This window comes from Pteronotus mesoamericanus, unplaced genomic scaffold, assembly GCF_021234165.1.
Source record: "Pteronotus mesoamericanus isolate MK-2021 breed Mesoamerican mustached bat unplaced genomic scaffold, CSHL_Meso_final scaffold_54, whole genome shotgun sequence".
In the NCBI taxonomy this organism is placed as follows: domain Eukaryota; kingdom Metazoa; phylum Chordata; class Mammalia; order Chiroptera; family Mormoopidae; genus Pteronotus; species Pteronotus mesoamericanus.
The window spans coordinates 78,084,245-78,105,826 of record NW_026555321.1 but is presented as its reverse complement, the minus strand read 5'-3'; the positions used below and the strand labels follow the sequence as shown (position 1 = coordinate 78,105,826).

At 37.3% G+C, this 21,582-nt stretch overlaps 1 pseudogene; it reads right to left on the bottom strand.

The window, feature by feature from the left end:
- Positions 1-2,239: 2,239 nt before the first annotated feature.
- LOC129088185 (39S ribosomal protein L13, mitochondrial-like) lies at positions 2,240-19,093 on the bottom strand (annotated as a pseudogene).
- Positions 19,094-21,582: the final 2,489 nt, after the last annotated feature.

Sequence of the window (21,582 nt, the reverse complement as noted above, 5' to 3'; positions counted from 1 at the left end):
TTCCACATATAAGTGAAATCGTAATGGAATTTTAACTTGGGAGTTTCTTCAGTTTGATTTCCTTTTATTCTCTGAAGAACTTTAGATCCCTCTTCTTTCTGGTTCTTATAGAGAGATAATGATAAGTTTCAAAGTTTTACCTTGGCTTTGGCCTGGCAGCTCCTTATTACCCCATTTCCCAAAATTTATTCTGGGCTCCATGCTGTGTATCCTCAGGCAAGATAAACCATTTGTCTGCGTCTCTCACAGTACCCAGAGATGCTTCCTGATCCTAGTCAAAGGTGACAGTCTTCATCCTCTGCAGTCTGTGCCAGTCATGGACAGGAAGGGGAATGAAGGGTAGAGGAGGGGCGGGGGAGAGAGAGAGAGAGAAGAAGAAGGAGGAGGAGGAGGAGAAGGAGGGGAGGGGGAGGGGCAGGTAAGGGGAGGGGGAGGGGGGAGAAGAAGAGGGAGTAGGAGTAGGAAGAAGAAGAATGGGGAGTAGGAGTAGGAGTAAGAGTAGGAGGAGGAAGAGGAAGAAGGGGGAGGGGAAGGGGAGGGAGAGAAAAAGGAGAAAGAGAAAAGAGAGGAGAAAAGGAGAGCAGAGTTTGGAGCATAGCAACTTTATCCACCTGTGTGTATAAGGTCAGAATAATGTACCTCTTATGAACTTGGTATAAAAAATATATTCAAGTGAGTGGTCAGTTCGTAAGTACTGGGTGATGTCACCTTTGCGACCTTCTTAGTTTGATGGAGCAGCCACCTCTTCAGACTTGTGGACTGTGAAGCAGCAGCAGTTATGACAGCCAATAAGCTCTGATGAACAATTGCAGTTGTAAGATAACCTTCAACAATGTAGCCAATCCCTCCTATGAATAAGGGGTATGTCCATGTAGGTTCCTTCAGTGATTCCACAAAGCTGAAAAGTAAAACGAATAAAAAAATAATTAAAAAAATAAACCTCTTGAGCTCTCTAGTCATTAGGGTAGCTATAAAAACACCAGAAAGTAGGTGTCCAGGATTTCTAGAGCATTCCTACCCTCCAAGGGAAAGGTTTCTTCAGAGACACAGATCCACTCTGTAAAGGGACTTCATCAGACATCTGACACATGCTAGGACTGCAACTCAGGCTCCAAAATTGAGGAAAACCTGTTTTTGATATTTTTGTGTTATTTGAGGTCTTGAAAAGCACAGAAATACAGGAGAAAAGAAAAGAAACTTTGAAGGGGAACTGAATTTGTATGGTCAGGAGAAGGAGCCTGTGGAGCAGCTAGTTTGGCATGACCAGAGGCAAATTCAAAGATGCCTTTAGAGCTCAAATGTGAGGTCCTTAGCCCCAGGCCAGAGCTGTGCTACAGCTGATCCATGATTGACCTCTGAAAGTGAATGGAATATGTATATATACATATAATTCGTATATGTAGTATTTTATATTATCTATGTTTCTTTTTTCTCAGCAAAGAATCAATGGCTTTCATTAAAATCATGGAAATATCCATGACCCTCACAAAAGTTAAGGACTACTGATTTAACTGACTGGAGACCCTGAGAGTGAATTATAATGTGAAATGCAAAAAACCCCTCCCAGAGGTCCTGAGGAACATCTGTGGGAGGATGGGGAGATCAAAGGTGCTAGCAATTTCAGTGAGTTGGTGCCAAAGAATCTAGGGTAGAGTTGCGGGATGAATGGGGGTAAAAAAATTGGAGGCTGTGAATGTAGATTATTGCTCAAGAAGTTTGAACTGCCTGGCTGAGGTGAGAGCAAAGGCACAGTTGGAGGGGAATGCAGGGTTCAAGGAATTTTGGGTAAGATATGAGATATTTAGTGCTATTTAACTATTAACGAGAGAAACACAAATGAGTCAACTTAAGAGGTAGTCAGGTGGTGGATTCTGGAACAAACAAGGAAAAACCAGAGGTTCATAGCAGGCATTTGAATAAATAAAAAGTTAACATGTTTGCCTTATGAATTTTTTGGATACTTTTTTTTTTAGTTAGCTAAGAACGAAACTTTATCCTTATCACCATTGATAACATTCAAATCCAGTTACATGATAAAGCAATTCTACAAAATAATGTATTTTATTGCAATTTCTTGTTCAAGAAAGATCCCTTCCTGACCTTTCTCCACAAACTTTCAGCACCTAACATAAGTTTCCTGTTCAATGCAGCTGTGTTTAACGAACACTGTAGGTTAGGAGAAACTTTTCAGGAGGAAGTTTCAATCGTTTCATTGTAACTTTCTGCAATTTTCATTCTTTTACAACTGGTAATCTTCAGGTGGAGACCACACCCTTGGGAAAAGCCTCTATTTATTCTTGTGTGTACTCACCTAGACATTTGGGTACCTTTTGTGGTTGTGGAAGCTTTTGCATTAAGGATATCTTTGGTATATTCTCATCTGGGAAAAGATGCAACCTTTGCATCATAGTCCTTCTGTGAAGGTTCTTTGGTAGCATGACGCAAACAGCTAGTTTTACAATGGCCACTGGGTCCCGCTGGTGAAACTGGGCAGCTGCTACTTGTTTAAATTCACCTGGGTAGCCAGTATGTGAACAGTGTACTTTTTGTTCCTGTTTGTTTCCAGAAAATGCAATGTGACCTGTGTTAATTATGCCAACATGATCACTTCAGTCACTCAGCTGATGATATACAGGTTCATGTGATCCTTGATGTTTAATTGATGCCAAGCAAGTTTGCCGGAGGGCTGCATTTTCCCATCTAAGAGATACCAAACTCAAGCAAACGTGGCCACTGCTGGTGTGCCCTAGAGAAACTCAAAATGTTTTGCCACTATCAGTGGATAACTTTTTGAATAGGTAAATTATTATCATTTTTATGAACTTGGATGAGTTGTCAAACTTCTGGTGCCTTCATTTGCTTATCAATACGGGGATAATAACAGTAGCTACTTCACAGAGAAAGAGATCAGCTAATATAAAAATACCTATAGCACACTGAGCTCTAGATATTGTTAAATAAATAAATGAAACATGCCTGACACATAGAACGTGTTACACCTACCATGTGCCCTTAGGCTTTTATGTCTCACCCCTAAAATATTGTTGTGAGGTTCTGACAAGTCCTTGGTCTCAGGCGTGCCCTTGCCTCATGACCCCATTGCTAACACAAGGCATATCCTGTAGACTGTGTAGGTGTTGGAAGAGGGAAATAAAAAACAGCCCTCAAGGTAACTTGGACTCTAATAATAGTTGCCTTTTTGTTCCTTAATTATATGCTTAAAACTGAGAGATGAACCTACTTTTGAACTCTTTTTATTATTACTTATTTTTTAAAAGATCTTGCTAATTTTTAGAGAGAGAGGAAGGGAGGGAGAGAGGGAAAGAAACGTCAATGTGTGGTTGCCTCTCATGCACCCCCTGCTGGGGACCTGGCCTGCAACCCAGGCATGCGCACCGACCGGGAATCGAACAAATGACCCTTTGCTTCACAGTCCAGCATTCAATCCACTGAGTCACACCAGTCAGGGCTGAACTCTTTTTATTATTAATAATAATTAACAATTAGGAATTTAATGTTGAAAATAATAGACAAACAATGGGTCTGAGAAGCAGCTCTGAAACCTTATTTTCCTTTGAAAAAAGCAAACAATATAATTTGTACCAAATGGCTGTCTAGAATTTAGAAGATCAGTCTGGGAAATGCAAATAGGTTCTTTACAAAATATCCACAGCAGAAGTTGTGAATTTCTGTTTTGTTCAAGGCTGCTGACATGGCTGACGAACCAGCTTCACCACAGAAAAGAGGCAGGGAGGTAAATGCAGTCCTGAGCCAAGACTGAACAGAAAGCTCCAGACATGTAGGGGACAGCTCCTAAAATTTGTGAATCTCGATTGATAACTGAATGTTTCGCTCCAGAAAATAAACTTGAGAATTTATTAGACGATTACCTTTAAAAATTATTTGAATCGTAATAAACACCTACTGATTTTTTCTTTATGAATCTAGAGTGGTTTAGGTGACGGACTACTATGCCCGGCTCTGGTTTACCTTTCTAATCTTAAGCGGATTTTACCTTCTTTGGGAAGACTCGCCCTCTTCTCCCTCACTTGTCAGTCTACCAACAATTAGATTGACGCTCCTATGGCAGATTAGCTTGATATAAATATTTTGACTACTCTTTAATAAGATAATTATAAACTAAAGAAATGGATAGTATGGAGATGATAAAACCTTAGAAATTAATTTGAAAGCATTAAAGAATATTTTCATTTATAATATATTATATTACATAACCATCTATATTTAATTTTGTGTGCTCTTAAAATTTAGGAATTCCCTATGGACTTGGTATTTTAAAACATTTTTATTTTTAATTACTAAAATAATTTAAAATAAATACATTTCAGAATAACCTAAAATATGAAAAAATCAAGAAAATTATGTCTAATTTCCTTGCTCAACACAATAATTTTGAGAATTTATTTGTATTTTTCCTGCATCTTAAACATAATTTTATCTAGATTTAATTAGTATTATACAAAATCATTTCATTTGGTTATACTCCATCTTTTCTAGCTACATTAAGGATGTGCTCTATTTTATTGTAAAATATTTTTGTCTATGTAAGTTATTTAAAAATTTTACTTAAAAATAAAGCTTACAAACATGCCTGAAAAAGGTTAAAAATCTTTCCAATAGTAAGTTCATGACTCTTCTAAAGATATAGTAATTAATAATGTGTTTGATTGAAAGAACTAGCTGTTCTTTTAAAATTAAGTGTAAATTTGTGTGGTTTTCTTTTGTGGATTGGAGAAAATTTAGTTGAAAACTTTTCTGCCCCCTAGTGGATTTTAATGAAAAACATATAAAACAATTCTGGGTTTTGCAGCAAAATATTTTAAACAAATGTTTAGTTTCTTCTATTTTATCAAGATATTTGCCTTCATGTTCAAAATTACCTATGTCCTAAATAACAGAAATAGCCTGATTTAGATTAAGCAAAGAGAGATATTTATGGAAGGATGCTAAGGTAAGTCGTGGCTTCAGGCTGTAGCCTTGGGAAAGGCTGGAATCCAGTATCCTGGGACCTTAGCAATAAGAATTTGTGGAACTTCCCTTGAGAACATCAACAATGATAAGTCTTAGCCCTTAAATGTTCAATTCCTGAGAAATAAAATTGCCATTCATTGGCTATTTTGCCTCCTCACTGTGATGTATTTCCAACTGTCTGTCAAAGCTGCTTCTCGCTTCTGTGATAGATTGAACATCTCCTTGGTCCATTTGCTTAACTGCCAAGATGAAAAGCTGTAATAGTGTTAAGAAGAAAGAAGTTGGGTTTTGTTTATTTTACTAACTCTACCACAGCACTGATTTATCATCTGCGTGCAAAAGGGCCTTAAGTGATTCATGGAATGTACTTGGTTTGCTGTAAAAAATTAGAATCTCTCTCCATTATCATTGGGAGTTATGTCATTATTACTGAATAACAGCTTCCAAAATGAGGATTTCAGTTAAGCAGCTTCCAAGCATTTGTGAAAGACTTTAAATCTGAAAATATCAAAAAGTGAAAGAATTTCTGAACTATATTCAATCTAATGGAAATTATTTTATGTGTATTAGAGTGAAACATGGAGATAGTAACGATTTATTTTTGAATCTATGCTGTGTGCCAAACATTAGACTGAACAGTCTGCCATGTTACTTTATTTAATTCTTATGAAATAAAATTATTAGGTAGATATCAGTGTTCAGCCTTATTTTAGAGAAAAGGAAACTGAAACTAAGATTTTTTTGTAACTTTCTGAAGTGTATACAGATAAGTAGCAGACTTAAGACTTGACCCCAGGTTTCTCTGATTCTAAGTCTGAAATTCATGGGACTGTATCACATTGCTCAAACAATCTGAGTTCTTCCCAGTGGGGTCTAACTGTGCCAAGTCGGGGTGTCATAATCCATGGGTCCTGGTGTCTGTCAGGCAGATCAGACAGGAAAATGAGTTCATGTAATGGCCTGGACAGAGAAGATGAGTTACATAAGACAAACAAACAAAAACCAAAAAATCATAACAAAGAAAGGCAAAAGCATGCAGCTTATTTTAGATGGGAGTTTAGGATACAGCAGAGACATAGCTTGGTGTCTGGGAAAGTGAAGAGAGAGCAAAGAGGATTTGATGAAGCTTTAGTTTAGGTATTGAGGAGATAGTCCGTGAACTGAAGTAGATTAGATATATTGGGCTGTACAGGAGCTGTGGCCTCCTTTCTTCCTAGCCCCTATAACTGGCCAAGTTGCACAGAATCAGTGTTGGTCTGAGACTTTTTGATTCTATGTTGTGGGTCTGTGTTGTGTCGGAAAGGATCTGTAAAGTGAAATTGCAGATATATGTCTCCCAACTACTGCCGTCTTATTGAATCAGATACTGGCAACTATTGTTGGTGGTGCTTGGAGGTTAGGATTTCTTGTTCCAGGATTTTGGTTGTATTACCTAATAATGATATGGACCCTGGAGCCAAGAATACTTCTCTGGGGGAGAAGTAATATGGCTCTCAGTGTGTTGTCTGAAGCAAGAGGTGGGTAAATGGGTTGGATGTTGATGGAGTGGAAGTTCTAAGTTGTTGGCTGATGGGTATATGATCTCAGGTACCTAAGATGTCTCCTAAGATTGATATTCCAGATGGTCCAAAGCTGCTTCTTATTGACTGAGCCCTGATGCTTCTGATTTAAGTCTATGTAACATGCAGACTCATTCAAAGACCAGGTAATTCTTCCATGTTTTTCTCTAATGGCTAAGTACTACCACATGGCCTCTATCATTTTAGAATTCCATTATTCCCACTACATTCAGAAAATTAATTTCATTGTAGCATCCCCCATCAATGATCTCTGCCCGTAGATCCAAAGGACTCTTCAAAGATGTTGGTGGTCCCTGTGACAATGTGTTCCATATTGTCTCGGTGAATGGAATTTCTTTAGGGCCCTTATATGAGAGAGCTAGCAGATTGTCCCACTACAATAATATGGCATACCCATTTACTCTAGGCCATCGCTAAGTTCAATCTTCAACTAGCCAACTACACAGACTTTAGTACCAGTCATAGGGACTCAAACTAACCCAGTAAATCCCAGATCCTAGGTCAGACTGTGCCTATGTCAGTGAATTTAGACAGAGTGAGTCTTACATTTTTATGATCCACTTCTACCAAAGCACCTAGGCTGTTGGTAAGTTTGGCGAAGCCTTTAAACCCTTTGATGTTTCTCTTTCTAGAGCATGCCTCTTTCTGCCCCATTTGTGATAACTGGGGATCTAACTCTAAAGGGCCTGGAGGTGATGAGAGGTAGTGGGGTGTGTCCTGAGAAGAGTCAGCATTGGCCTGCAAAACAACTTTTATAAGTGCATCATCAAAATATTTGGATAAAGAGGAGAGTTGATTTCCTTAGAATGAGGAGTGAGAAATGAGAAAAGGGAAGTTCAGAGACTCTGGAAGATCAGTTTTTAACTTAGTTCATTTCTGCCTGAATGTCCCTGTTCTACAATCTAGAGTTCCACTCCTAAACGGAGGCTTTATTTAGCCAAAGGGAACTGAAGAGGTCAAAAATTCTTTTGGTGCTATAACTCTACTAATATTGTGAGTTAAAAAACTCTGGCTAACTTATATATTAGTTTTGTCTACTTTGTGACTAGGAGTTGAGGGACCCATTCAAAGTTGCCAGGGATGGCTTTTTAGTTCTTCTTCATTAATACTCTTAATTGTTTTCTCATATTCATGTTTATGTTTATGCTTGAATTCATGTTTATATTTTTTAATTTCTACTTTCCCCACTATGCTTCCTATGGCCATCAGGAGAAGCAACATGGATCTATAATCTTTATCATCACTACTGTGACCGCAATACCACAGATATTGGTATCTTAGTAACTAAACTCCATCTGCGTACTACATAAGCTACTTGCAGTGACAGTTTGGCTAATCCAGGTACAATGTTATGTTGTAGATCAACTGAGCCCAGTTTCTGTCTGGTAAGAAGCTAATTTTTTCATTCTTCAAGTATATGACTAAGATCCACCCAATTCTGTCATTTGGTTTTGAGAATCTATTTCCTGGAGTTATGTGATAGTCAGTTTTATGTGTAAACTTGACTAGGTTATAGTGCCCAGTTATTTAATCCAACACTAATCTAGGTGTTGCCAATGGAACTATTTTGTAAGTGTGATTAAGTTAAAGATTTTGAAATGGGGAGATTATCCTGGGATATCTGAGTGGGTCTAATATAATCGCAAATATCCTTATGTTAAGGAGGCAGGAAGGTCAAAGAAAGTAGTAGGAGATGTGACAATGGAAGCAAGAGACTGGAGTGATGCAAGAAAGGAGCCATGTGTCAAGGGATGCAGACGGCAGCGAGAGGCTAAAAAGGTCAAGAATGAATTCTCCCTTGCAGCCTCCAGAACTAAAGCAGTCCTGTGACACCTTGATTTTAGACTTTGGACTTCTGGAACTATAAGATAGTAAATTTGTGTTGTGTTAAGCCACTATATTAGTGGTCAATTGTTCCAGCAGCAACAAGAAACTAATACAGATTTTGTACCAGAAATGTGTGTTACTTCCAGTGTCAATGACTATGCTTATTAGATGTCAACAGGAAATAGAATGCATAGTCAAAATAAGATTATTTAATACAAAGGAACTATTTATACAGGTGTAAGATATACTTATAAAGCTGTAAGAAGGAAAAAAAATCCTTCTACCTGTTTGATTTTAATTTTCCTCCAGGGTTCCATTTATTGTCATATTTTTATCTTTACCTTGCATATTCAAGAGTTATAGTAGGAGTCAGTAAACTACAGCCTGAAGGCCAAATCTTGCCAATGGCTTATTTTCATACAGCTCACAAGCTAAGAATTGCTTTATATTTTTGAAGCCTTGGAAAAAAGAAAAAGCATAAGTAGCAGGTCCTATTTCAAAACCTAAAATAATGTAAGAAGTAAAACAAGACAAAAAAGGAAGGGAAGAGAAAGAGGTTGAAACATAGGTAGTATATTTAATGAGATGACAATCTAAGGTGTTTAACATCTGGATAACAGGAGATTCAGAAAGACAGAACAGATAAAAGTACAGAGGGGATAAAACTACTAATAAAATAACTCAGACAGTATCTCAAGTAGAAGAACAGGAATTTTTAGATTGGAAGGTTTAGATTGGAGAGTGCCCAGCACAGAGATTAAGATAAACCTACACACATTATGAAATTTCAGAACACTGACTACAGAGCAGAAGTTTCTCTAACCTTCTGGAGAGACTAAAACAATTTGCGTTATCTACCAAGGATCAGGATGATTTTGGATTTCTCAACAGAATAGTTGAAGCAAGAGGACAGTGAAAAGATAGCTATTAAAGTTGAAGAAAAATATCTCCTTCCTTAAATTGATTCCCAATAAAAAAGGAGATCTTCAGACATTCAAAGCTTAAAAAAATTTACCACCATGCTTTTACCCAAAAAGCTACTCGAGGATGTGGTCCACCAAAACATACAACAGTAAGGAGTAGAAAGAGGAAAGCATTTTATACAGGAAAAAGAAGATCCAGCCCAAAGATGGGACATGGGAACCCCTAAAATAATAGTAAATAAAGATTTGATGATTATACTGTGAACCAAAAATGGAGAGTAATCAGTCTAGTTTAGGGCTATGTGACTCAGGAGACAGATACACGGAGAACTGTTTTCATTGAGATCTCAGCAGCCAGTGTCCTTTTTTTAACTTGAAGACACAATACCCAGTTACATCTGGCCAAGGCTTTTACCCATGTTGGCTTGTCAACTATGTGTTGAAGAAGGTCCTGTAGCCTTCTGCATGCTCTTGATTGGATTAGTTGACACTCATTTCACCTCATGGAAGTTCCGTTTTGATTTACTTCTGAAAGGTGTTGGTAGGTCAAAGTGAGCTTGGAGGCAGAATGCACTCAGTAACCCATGCTATTTGACCACATTTCTACTAGACATCATCAATAAGTACCATATTTTGCCCTGTATAATTGCAAATAATGTATAATGGCAATTTTTCCCCCCAAATTTTTGAGGGAAACATAAGGATGTGCATTATACATAGATAGTACCAATTCTGTATCTATATGAATATTTGTAATTCTTTTATTTATGCTTATACATTAAAAGTGGAACTCTAGAAAGCAGTAACAATATCCATATTTTAAAAATAAGTGTTAAAATTCATTTATAATATAAAAAACAAGTATCTAAATATAAATTAAAAAATTGAATTAAAAAATTAAAACAAAAGATTTTTTTCTGAAAGTTTGGACCAAAACCGTGGGTGCTCATTTTACATGGCAAAATGTCCACACAGCAGCCTTGCCAAATGTCTTCAGCTCTTGCTTCTCAGGTTTCACCCACTGATCTGCCCTTTGTCTTTCCAGGAAGCAGTTTTATAAGATCACAGTGTAGCTCAACCCAGGCTATGGTCCAGAAATCCTGATTTGTTTTTTTTTTTAATTATCTAAGGAAATTTTATGTACATGAGAAGTACTTATTTTTCTTTATATGGGCAAGTTCAGTTTTCTCATACAGTTTAGTTTTTAAAAATTGAGTAGTATTTTATATAAGGACACAATCACATAATGGGAAAATCATGAAGAAAATATAAAAAGTCAAGATAGTAGGTACTTCTGGAGGGAAAGAAAGAGGATACAACTGAAAGAACTACAGATGGTTTTTAAGTTCTTGTAATATTATTTTACTTAAAGTGGATAGTCTGCAAATGGTGTTTATGTTTCCTTAAGTTATTCTTAAATATTTTAATTTCAGACAAAAGAAGCTAGTTATAACAGAGACTGGTTTTACTTTTTATTTTTTATTGCAATGCTGATATCAAATTTGGTATTTATAGGAGATACAATGTTTGATCAGGGGGTCTTCTGGAATGGTGTGATCAACTCCAGTTCTCCTTTTTGTGATATGGTTCTGAATAAAATTTTTTAAAAAAGAAAGATGATTAGCATTTCCCATGTCACTAAAAAGAAAATCAATTTATTGCTTCATTCATTGTTTATTATTGGATGACTACGATGGGTCAGCTTCTTGCACTGAGTTGTTGATAAGAATAAATAACAAATGGTCCTTGTCGTCATGGGGCTTCAAGTCTAGGGGAGAGATGGATATGCGACTTAATCAGATCATGAATTCTAGAAATATAATAGATATGCTAATGCAAAAATCCTTTTTTAGAGCCTTTAAAATCATTTTTAGAGCCCAACTACTGGAATAACAAAGTGCTTTGTCCCTCTCTTCAGCTTTCCGATTCTAGGGAGGCTGTAGGATTGCCCTAACTTTGGCCCTGTGTCCTGCCTTGGCTAGGGAAGGCTACACAACTTGACTCACAGTTGTGCTAGACACTACTCAATGGGGTGAGGTAATTCTCCTGAACTACTGAGAAGCTGAAGAGCTACAGCTACAGGTAAAGTGGAAATGGTCCTGGTGACAGCTTTTGGCCTCATTAAGACAGTTAAGAGAAATCTTGAATGAAAAACAGTGGGAAACTTTTATCAAAAAAATTTACTACTTATGGCCAAAGGTAAAATGGCCAGAAAAAGAGCTGAATATTGTAATGAAATGGTGAGAGATGTCATTCCCTTCTAAATGTGCAGAGAATTAAAAAAAAAATTTTTTTTAAACAATCTGGTAATGCTTCCAAGTTTTTAGTCTTTTTTTTCCTTACATTATGAACAACTAATGCTATATGACTTCTCTTGCTATCTTGCCATTTCTCAATTACTGATTCAACTACTTAAAGAGAAGACTTTTTAAAATAAGTTTTTTATATTGGAATAATTTTAGATTTGCAGAAAAGTTGTGAAGATAGTATCCTCATCATTAAAATTTTGCATTACAATTTATTAAAACTAAAAAAAAATAACATTAGTAAATTACTATTACCATAATTTCAGACTTCACTTAGATTTCACCAGATTTTTTTTTGAGTGTCCTCTTCATGTTACAGGATCCAGTAAAAGGTACTGGGTTGCATTTAGTCATCATATCTCCTTTGTATACTCTAGTTTGTGATTCAGTCCTTCTTTTTCTTTCATAATCTTGACAGTCTTGAGGAGTAGCAGCCTGGTGTCCTATAGAATATCCCTCAATCTGGGTTTGTCCGATATTTTTTTCATGATTAGACTGGGGTTTTTGTCATTTGGAATGAAGACTACAAAGATGAAGTACCTTTCTCATCACATCATATCAGGGAATACATCACATGCCCGGATGTCACAGATGATCCAAAACTTCATCATTGGGTAAGCTGGTGTTTTCCAGGTCTCTCCACTGCAAAATCAGTGTTGTTCCCCTTTGTCTATTATTTGGAAACAAGCCGCTAAGTCTAGTTCATCCTTAAGAGGTTGGGAGGGGATTAAGCTCCACTTCTTGGACAAAGAAGCATCTACATTATTTCAAATTCTTTTGTAAGGAGGATTTGTGAGAAAAGACTTTATGATTCCATTTTTTTTTATTATTTAGAGAAGATTATATGTTTAAAGTATAGGCATTTTCCCAGTGGCCTCTGTGACAAAAAAATCTGTTGCTCTCTCCCTTTCGGGCCCCATCTCCATCGATGTATAAACAATGTGGTTAAATTCATTAAGGCCATTCAACATTATTTGTTATCAAACGACTCAAAAGTATTTATCATAGGTTATCTTTAAATGATACTGTAAGAAATGGTTAGGAAGGAAGTTGAAACAATCCAATCTTCTTTAAACACCAAAATAATTAGTCTGACTTAATTTTGGCAGAAACAAGTAGGTCACTTGGTTCATTTTATGATGTCCCAAAAACATTTTTCATTGGAAAAGTCTTCCTTAGGTATTGCATCTTCTCAACCATAACATACAGTTGACACTCCAAGAACTCTAGTTTATGACTTCCTTCCTTACCCTACAGTTTTCCTTATTTAACAGATGGGCAAACCCAATGAACCATTTAAAAATGAACTCTTGTCAGTCAAATCATATTTGAAAAGGAGAATGTTGTTTTAAGTAAAACTACAAATTGTTTCTAATTTGCCTGTGTCTGAGACTTCAAAGTTTTGTCATCCTTAAGGAGGATCTCCAGGCCTTTCCTTCTCACTCGCAAGACATGTCCATTCACGGTCCTCTCTGGAAGGCCAACGGATTCACTGATGAGTGTACTGACAAAAATCAGTGCTTTCCCTGCATTGTGAGATTGGGCAGAAATAGAATTCAGTGTTCTAGGAAACACCTATGGTAATTAGCCATCAGGTTTGGTGAATCAACTGAAAATTAAATACAAATATTTGCCTTTAAGTTTGTAAATGTTCTCAATGTTTGTTCTTAAATGCTCTTCATGGGTGCCTCCTAGGCCTAACCCAGTGTGTAACACAGAGTGTGCAAGCCGTTGGTCTCAGTTGAATGAATGCTCTACCCTCATTCTCAAGGTAGGGGCAGTGACAAATGAAAAAGAGAGAGCGTAGATTAAAAGCATATTTAAAGTGAAATTAGTTGGGTCCTTTCTTCTAGAGAGAGATTTAAGTGCTTCAAATAGAACACTGAACAAGAAGGAAACAGCAGATGGGGCCCACTTGGAATTAAATCTGAACTTTTAACTGTATATGAAAAGGAAGGTGCTGGTTTATTTTTCTTCAAACTCTAGGATCAGAATCAGAATAATTTGGCTAAGAATCTTGGCATCTGCAAAATTAAGCAAATACCATTTTAAGCCTTAGAACACAGCTTGTGGTGATTTCAGATGCTGCTACACATTTTAAACTCCCCAAAGAAGCAAAGGCACATATTTGTTGAATAGTCCTTAAACACACATACATATTTACACTGGCAGATTTACAAAGATGTAACCTTATTATGACAATCAGTTTATTTGACAAACAAGCAAGCTCCACCATATAGGTTATAGTCCCCAGAAATTGAAGATGGAAAAAACATAAAATACTTATCAAGCATTGAGTTTTCATAGAAGATGAACATTTTCAACAATACTGATAAAATACAGGTAGCGTATCTGTATTTAATAGCACTTTATAAAGAGTAACTAAAGCTAAAGATTTTATAGGCCTTAATGTTATTTTTTTCAATCAGATTATATGAATTATGTCCTTTGTCTATTTCCCTGGCAAGAGTATAACTCTATTTGATCAGAAACCACTCAACATTATACCTCGCATACAGTAGGTACTTATATATTTGTTGAATGAATAAACAACCTATAAAAGGAGATAAAAGATTAACTTGTTTCTAGCTTTGTCATTTTATGATCTTATGCCAATGCAGAAACTTAAGAAAATGTTTACAATATCCTATAAATACAGGTAGAAATACATCTTGCTTTTTTGGAATCCAGATTTTTTTGTGGCATGGCTGGCAAAAACTGTTCCCACTTTAAAGTAATTCAATAGATATTTATTGAGAGTAAATTTTGAGCACAGCACTCTGTTTAGTGTTTTGAAAGTTGAAGGTGAATAAGGCCCTGTCTCTGCTCTATAGGTTCAAACTACTCCAAATGTCTGGCCCTCCCACTGTTTGTATGCTGAGTCCTGATCCTTTCAGACATACAAGGTCTATTCAGAAAGTCCAGCCAAGTAATATGAAAAATAGAGACATCTATTGAAGAAGATACAAGATACAAGAAAAGTTGTACATAGGTCAATGACACCTCAGTCCCCTTCAAAGTTATGACCTCTTTGAGGAAATCTGGTTCATTGGTAGTGGCTGAATCAAATCATTAACAACTGCAGCATGATGTTCCTTCTACTCTGGTCATGGAAGCCATAGAATGAATTTTGCCATGACATGTTTCATGACAAGCATGCCAAGGCTGCTTATACTATCCTTATTTTTTTGGATTCTGTTTTCTTCTTCTTGTTCTGATTGATTGTTTTTTTTCTTCCTTATGTTCCAAATCATTGATTTGATGCTTGGCTTCATCCACTCCACTGTTGTTTGCCTGTAAATTGTTCTTCATTTCAATTAGTGTATCCTTCATGTCTAACTGGATCTTTTTTTTACGTTGCTGAGGTCCTCACTAAACTCCTTGGGCATCCTTATAACCAGTGTTTTGAACTCTGCATCTGATAGATTGCTTACTTCCATTTTGTTTAGCTCTTTTTCTGAAGTTTTGATCTGTTCTTTCATTTGGGCCATGTTTCTTTATCTGCTCATTTTGTCAGCCTCCCTGTGTTTGTTTCTATGTATTAGGTAGAGCTGCTTTGACTCTGTATCTTGGTATTATGGCCTAATGTAGTAGGTGTCCTGTGCAGTCCAGTGGCACAGCCTCCCTTATCATTCAAGCTGGGTACTCGTGGTGCAACCTTCATGTGGGATCAGTACACCCTCCTCTTGTAGTTTACTTTGATTGCTGTTGGCAGGTCAATGGGAGAGATTCACCCAGGCCAGTCAGCTGCAAGGACTGACTGCGATCTCTTACCACAAACCTTCACCCTCCATGGAGGATCAGCTGTGTAGGGTCAGGGCGGCAGTGCTCTGATGTGGCCTGTAGCTGTTTAGTGGATGTGCAGGCTCTGGAGTTTTCTGGGTGATGTAGAACAAAGTCAGCGCCCACCTGTGTTTTGCCTGGGGCCACCCTGCCTGAGCTGTAAAGCAATCTGAGGTGGCTGCTGCTTGTACTGGGCTTGGAGATTTCTAAGGGAAGCCAAGCTGTGAATGTAGGGTGGCTGCTGCCAGTGCCGGGCCTGGGGCCACTTAGCAAGAGGTATGGGCTCACTGAGGCTGGCTGTTGCTTGTTTGAGAGGATTTAGGAAGTTGTGAAGCATGAGCCAAGAGCAGCCATTCATATGGAAAAGCAGTTTGGGTGGACCTGGAAGTTAGGTGGTACAGTGTCAGAGGATCTCTGTGGGGGGGCTTACCATGTTAGCAAGGTTGAAGGAGTCTCAGATATGGCACCAGCCTGCTTGCTCTGTGGCTCTGTGGGGTGAGGGTTCAGAAGAGAGACCATGGCTTCTGCCCACTTTTCTGTCTGGGAAAAAGCTGTCCCCTAGCTCTCTCCTTGATGCCAGACATTTCAGTTTCTCCGTGTATGCCACTGGTGCCTTTCAAGCTGCTACCCCGGTGCTGGAGCTCAGATGGAGTGAGTCTACATATGTCTGTGCATGGTTTCTTTAAGAGGAATTGCTTGGGACTCCATGTTTCTTCCATTGACTCAACCTCTACTGGCTTTCGCAGCCAGTAGCTATGGGGACTTATCTTCCTGGCATTGGAACCCTGAGCTGCGGGGCTGGGTATGGGGCTGGGACTCCTCATTCCTGAGATATACCTCCCAAATTTTTATCTACCACATGTACATGTGGGACCAGCCAGTTCTGTGTCTCTGCCCTTCTGACCAGTCTGGATGGATGTTGGTTCTTTAGTTCTATAGTTGTCAGATTTTATTCAACTCAATTTCTGATGGTTCTGAGTGATGGTTTTTTCATATTTTGGTTGTAATTTTGATGTGGTTGTGCAAGAAGATGAGCTGTGTTTACCTATGCCAGAATGTTGACCAGAAGTCTGATGTCATGTTTTCCTAGTGGTCTACAAATTAATGATGTTAAAAAAACTGCAGCCATCTTAGGTTTGATGAAGCAAATGAGTTTGTTAAATTAACGTCCTACTTTCCTCATCATTAAGAAACCTCCCATGTTAAACCAGTTTTCTGCATCTTGACCTTCTTTGAAACCCTTTAGGATGTATGAGGTGCAGGTATGGGGGAAATGTATCGTGCAGTTAACAACTCTGTGCAGCACATGGCTACATTTTGTTTTATGATCACTTCATTCTTTCGTTTATCACTTTGCAGCTTTGCACATAACTTCTTTGTTAGAATGAAATTCTCTCATTGGTGAAATTCAACCCAGACTTCTTTCTGCAAGTTAAATGCCACCTTCTCTGGAAAGCCTTTCCTGACACTCTCGGAAGAATGCATATCCTTGTGAGTACCTTGTACCGACGACTACTATAGTATTTTAAAGTAACCTATTTACTGGCAATTTTATCACTGTGTTCTGTATATTTGAGCACATTCCCTTGATTCTAAGCATGAGAGGAAGACATGCAAGTTTAATATTTACATTTGTGTCTACAACCTTGGCTAGGTTTAACATAAACTTATTTTCAATAAAATCTGTTAAATTAATACAGAGCTAATAAAATAGTTAACTATTAAACATTTGGCTCAAAACCTCCCAGAATCTTAATTTTAGTTTCTGAATATTAGTGATTTTATTTTTGGTTTCTTTCAGAAAAGAAAACTACCACCCCACTTCGCAACTCCATCCAGGTAAAACTCAACAAGAGAGTTTTCTCTTCTTAAGATAATCTATAAATCTGATCTCAAACAATAATACAGTTTTCATAGATTTCTATAATAATGGTAGAGAGAAGTATAAATAAAGTTATCAATGATAGGCAGACACTTTTATGAGCAATTTATATTTTGATTGACAAACTGAAATTTATTTTAAAATTATCAGGGGTTTGTTAATGGTTCACAACATTATAATAAAAAGGAAAAGAAATAAGTACTTTTTCCCAGAAGTCATTTAATTAAACAGAACGCATTAGATATTCCGTACTATTTACAAACAGTTGGAAACTAGAAGGAATTGCATTGTGACAAAAATTTGTTGAATCTACATATGAGAAAATAATTTCCAAAAAAGCTGACTTGTTTAATAAATATTGAAGTATAATCTTATGTAATTAAATTGTGGCTGAGCAGCACAGGAGCTCTCAAGACTCTTCCAAAAATGCAAGCTTTAAAAGTTGTGATATGCTTGTGCTTTAGAGTTGATGATTGGAAGAAAATTCATTTAAATATATGGTAACTTCTATTACAGTCACAATGAGTTTTATGTTTAAATAATCACCACATGATTGCTTGCAATTTGCTTTTGTTAATTTTTTAAAATATCTTTGTGGGAAACCGGAGAATAACTAAACTTCATTTCAAGTTTTAATCTTCCAGACACCACTTTTATGTTTAGTGATGCAAATTAATGTTTACTGTATATCTACCTTTTTTAAAAAAGATTTTATTTATTTAGTTTTCAACAGAGGAGAAGGAACAGAGAAAGAGAGGGAGAGAAACATCAATGTGTGGTGTCTCTCGCGTGCCACCTACTGGGGACCTGGCTGGCAACCCAGGCACGTGCCCTGACTTGGAATTGAAAAGGTGACCCTTCGGTTCACAGGCCAGCACTCAATCCACTGACCCACACCAGTGATGACCAATATAGCTACCTTTGATAAGGTTGACTGAATTCCTACTTTCTGGTTGGCTTGTCTTTAACCAAGCAGCTGATTGGTCATTAGATTTAAAAAAAAAGCCTTAAACACCTATTTTTCTTTTAGTCATTTATTGAGTTTTTAACTCCTTACCACTTAATCATTGTGGTAGTATTGTTTAATTGGCACCAAAATGTAAAAAGGCAAAGTAAATAGTGAAAAGAGAATTTTAAAAAATAGTGTAATGTTAACTCATAGCAACACATTGTTTTAAGAATGTGAACTTTTATAAGGCAAAAGTGAAACAAATCAGAACAAAATATAAGCAGAAAATACACATTTTAAATCAAGACCAGAAATCTTTTGAGTGCATGGTGATTTTAGAGAACTTTCTTAGACTCCATGGTGGTCAATTCAAAACCATTGCAGAATCTATGCTTGCATTTAGACATGCAAGTTTGTTCTTTGGTAGCCTAATTAAGGAAATCCTTTTACAAAAATAAAGGTTCTTAGTATTAATAGTACAGCTTATGCACTAAGTTGTGTACTGCTACTCAAATAGCTATTCTGTGCTGATTTGTACACACTTACTGTCTAAGTTAAGGACAGAAGTAAGAAATGTTAGAAAGTTTATAGGGATTAGAATTTAAAAACAAAATATTTTGTATGCTTTGTGCAATTTAGAATTATTATCACTAATATCATTAGCTGGCAGGTAAAGGCAATCAAACAAAGTGGATTCTGCATTTAATATAAATCCATAGGCACACAGGCTTTGTTGATGTCTTGGGACAACTGTCTACCTCTGATGTCAGCGGAGTCTCATCCTGGAGGAGACTTCGACGTCCATTGTAGGAAGAGACGAGTGTCAGAGGTAGGGGTAGAAGTTCATTCATGGGTAGGTATCTGGTAAGTCCCTTCTGATGAGGTCAGAAAGTGTCTTTTATTTGATGTCTTTTCTAAAAAACCATAATCTCCAAGTGACAGTCAATATTCTTTAAAGTCTTTGTCTCCTGGAAGCATCCCTGTGAGAGGAAGCAGTTACCAACTTGGCTTTTTCTTGAAATGACTCTATCAAACCTTGGCAATAGTATAAGATGTCTCATTTCAATAATGTCAGTTAATAAGTCCCTTCATCTATGTTCAGCTCAAATGTACTATGATATACTTATGTTTGTAAAACCCAGGTAAAATATATCTTTGTTTTATGTAAACCAACAAACTTGTTAGCTTTTATTTACTAAAGATTACTTTTAGATCACATAAATTTGAAAAGCACATGAGTTATTTTCCACATTTCTGAGAATTTTAGAATACCCAACTGTTACAAGAGCTTTCCTTTAAACTAATTTTAATAATACCAACATGAGGTATAAACGATCTCGCATTTACAGCATACATATATAGACATATACAAACAGACACAAACCTAGAACAGTTAGATTCAAATTTCATTTTGGAGGTATTTACAATTTATATCTGTCCTTGACAAATCAAATTCCAAATCACCTTACCCCTAAACCATTAAAGACTTGGGTTGACACCTAAATGACATTATAGGTTTATCCATTTATCTAAATTCTCTTTTTGAAACTTCAGAGAGACCAATTAAATATGATTTTCATTCATTCTGCCTAATTTTATAGCCAGCTTTTTCTAATTCTGCACACAAAAGATTAATTTAGAAACATCAAAAGATCTTCACCTCGACCATATTCGTATTAATATTAGTGAGAAGCTGAATGTTGTGGGATTGTTGGCCTCAGAGGTATCATTTCCCTTGTTAATTTTGAGATTTGTAGAGTTCGAACAAACTCATAAGACAATGTTCTTTCCAAGGCATGCCCCCTTCTCTCCGGGTGCACCCATGCCAGGTGCTCAGGGCTCCCGCTGGCTTCCCTGGGATCAGCTACACTACTGCACTGGATGCTTCATGGTGCTCATCTCTGCTACTTTGAATTTGGGGATCTGAATAGCTATCGTCACTTCTGTGGCTACTCAGGGGAAGCAAGTGTCCTTTCTCTTTCAGAGCCAAGCAGAGTACAGTCTATTATTTAACCAGCAAAGATTTTGTTCAGGCTCTCAGCAATCCAATTAAAAGTCCAAAATTAAAAGCAGTAACCCATATATCCCCCTTTTTGGGGGTTATCTCAACCTCTACCCAACTGGAGGACATTTTAAGAACAGCTCAGATGAAGCTCAAATAAGGTCTTCTACTTAAAGCAAGGAGGCCTGGAATTTCAAGAGTAACTCACCCAAGTCTGCCTGATAGGAAGTAGGTAGCTGGGAGGGCACAAAGGCCCTTGCTTGTACCTAGCACTGGGTCTGGGTGTGCAGGGTGGTCCTGGGTGGGCTTCTTCAGAATCCTGGTGACTATGCCAAGTAAGTGCTGATGTGAAAAATGTCCAAACCTGTAGAGAAATAAGAGTTTATCTGAGGCAAACTGACATCTGCCAGGGAGCAAGATCTCAAATGCTCCCTGTTTTGTGGATTTTGTAGAAGATAACAGACCAAAAATGGAGTCACTTATGTTAAGTTCCATGCCATTTGCCTAGTATAACTTTCTGGTTCTCATTCCCTTCTGCCTACTCTTTCACTTTGTTCAGGTCCTCAGAGATTCTATCTGCTCGATTGGATGTTGCCTGCTTCATGAATTGTTGAAATAAGATCTTTAACATTTCCTCAGTTGAATTTTGTTTTCTAATATTTTTGCTTAATTTTATTTTTCAAAAACTGTATTGTGTTTTACAAAGTATTTTTAGTCTGTGACTGATTGGAGGAAAAATAAAGCAAAACAAACAAACAAAACCCCCAAATCTTGTCTGCAACACCTGTGTTTTCAGCAAGTGCCCGCATTTGTCCACAAGATGTCGCCTTACTGCCACAGTTGGTCTTGAAAAGGACGGCGTTCTGGACCTGAGCAGCCCCAAAATTGGCTGTATACTTCTACACTATTCCAGTTTAAGGTTTAGAACAGAACATCAGTCCTTAACAAATGCCAATAGATTGCTCTTTGGTATAATTATTTATTCTCATCAAGCAAACAGAAGGCATAATTCCACTGACAAATGAGTGAAATTTCTGAGAGCCATTGTCTGAGCGTCCCCTGGGTGCTGTAATGCCAGGGGCAATCATGACATATTGTGATGGCACGGGGCGCCTGTGATAAAGAAGGCCGGTTTAGTTGTTGTTGGCCTTCCAGAATGGAGGTTTTAGTGGAGTTTATGGCAGCGGTTCTCAAACTGTAGCTCTCATCAGAATCACCTGGAGGGCTTGTTAAACAGGGGTTCTAACTGGGCAGGTCTAACATGTTCCCAGGGACTCTGGTGTGACCAGTTCAGGGAACACACATCAGAAGCTCTTTCCTATGACACAGTGCTCAAGC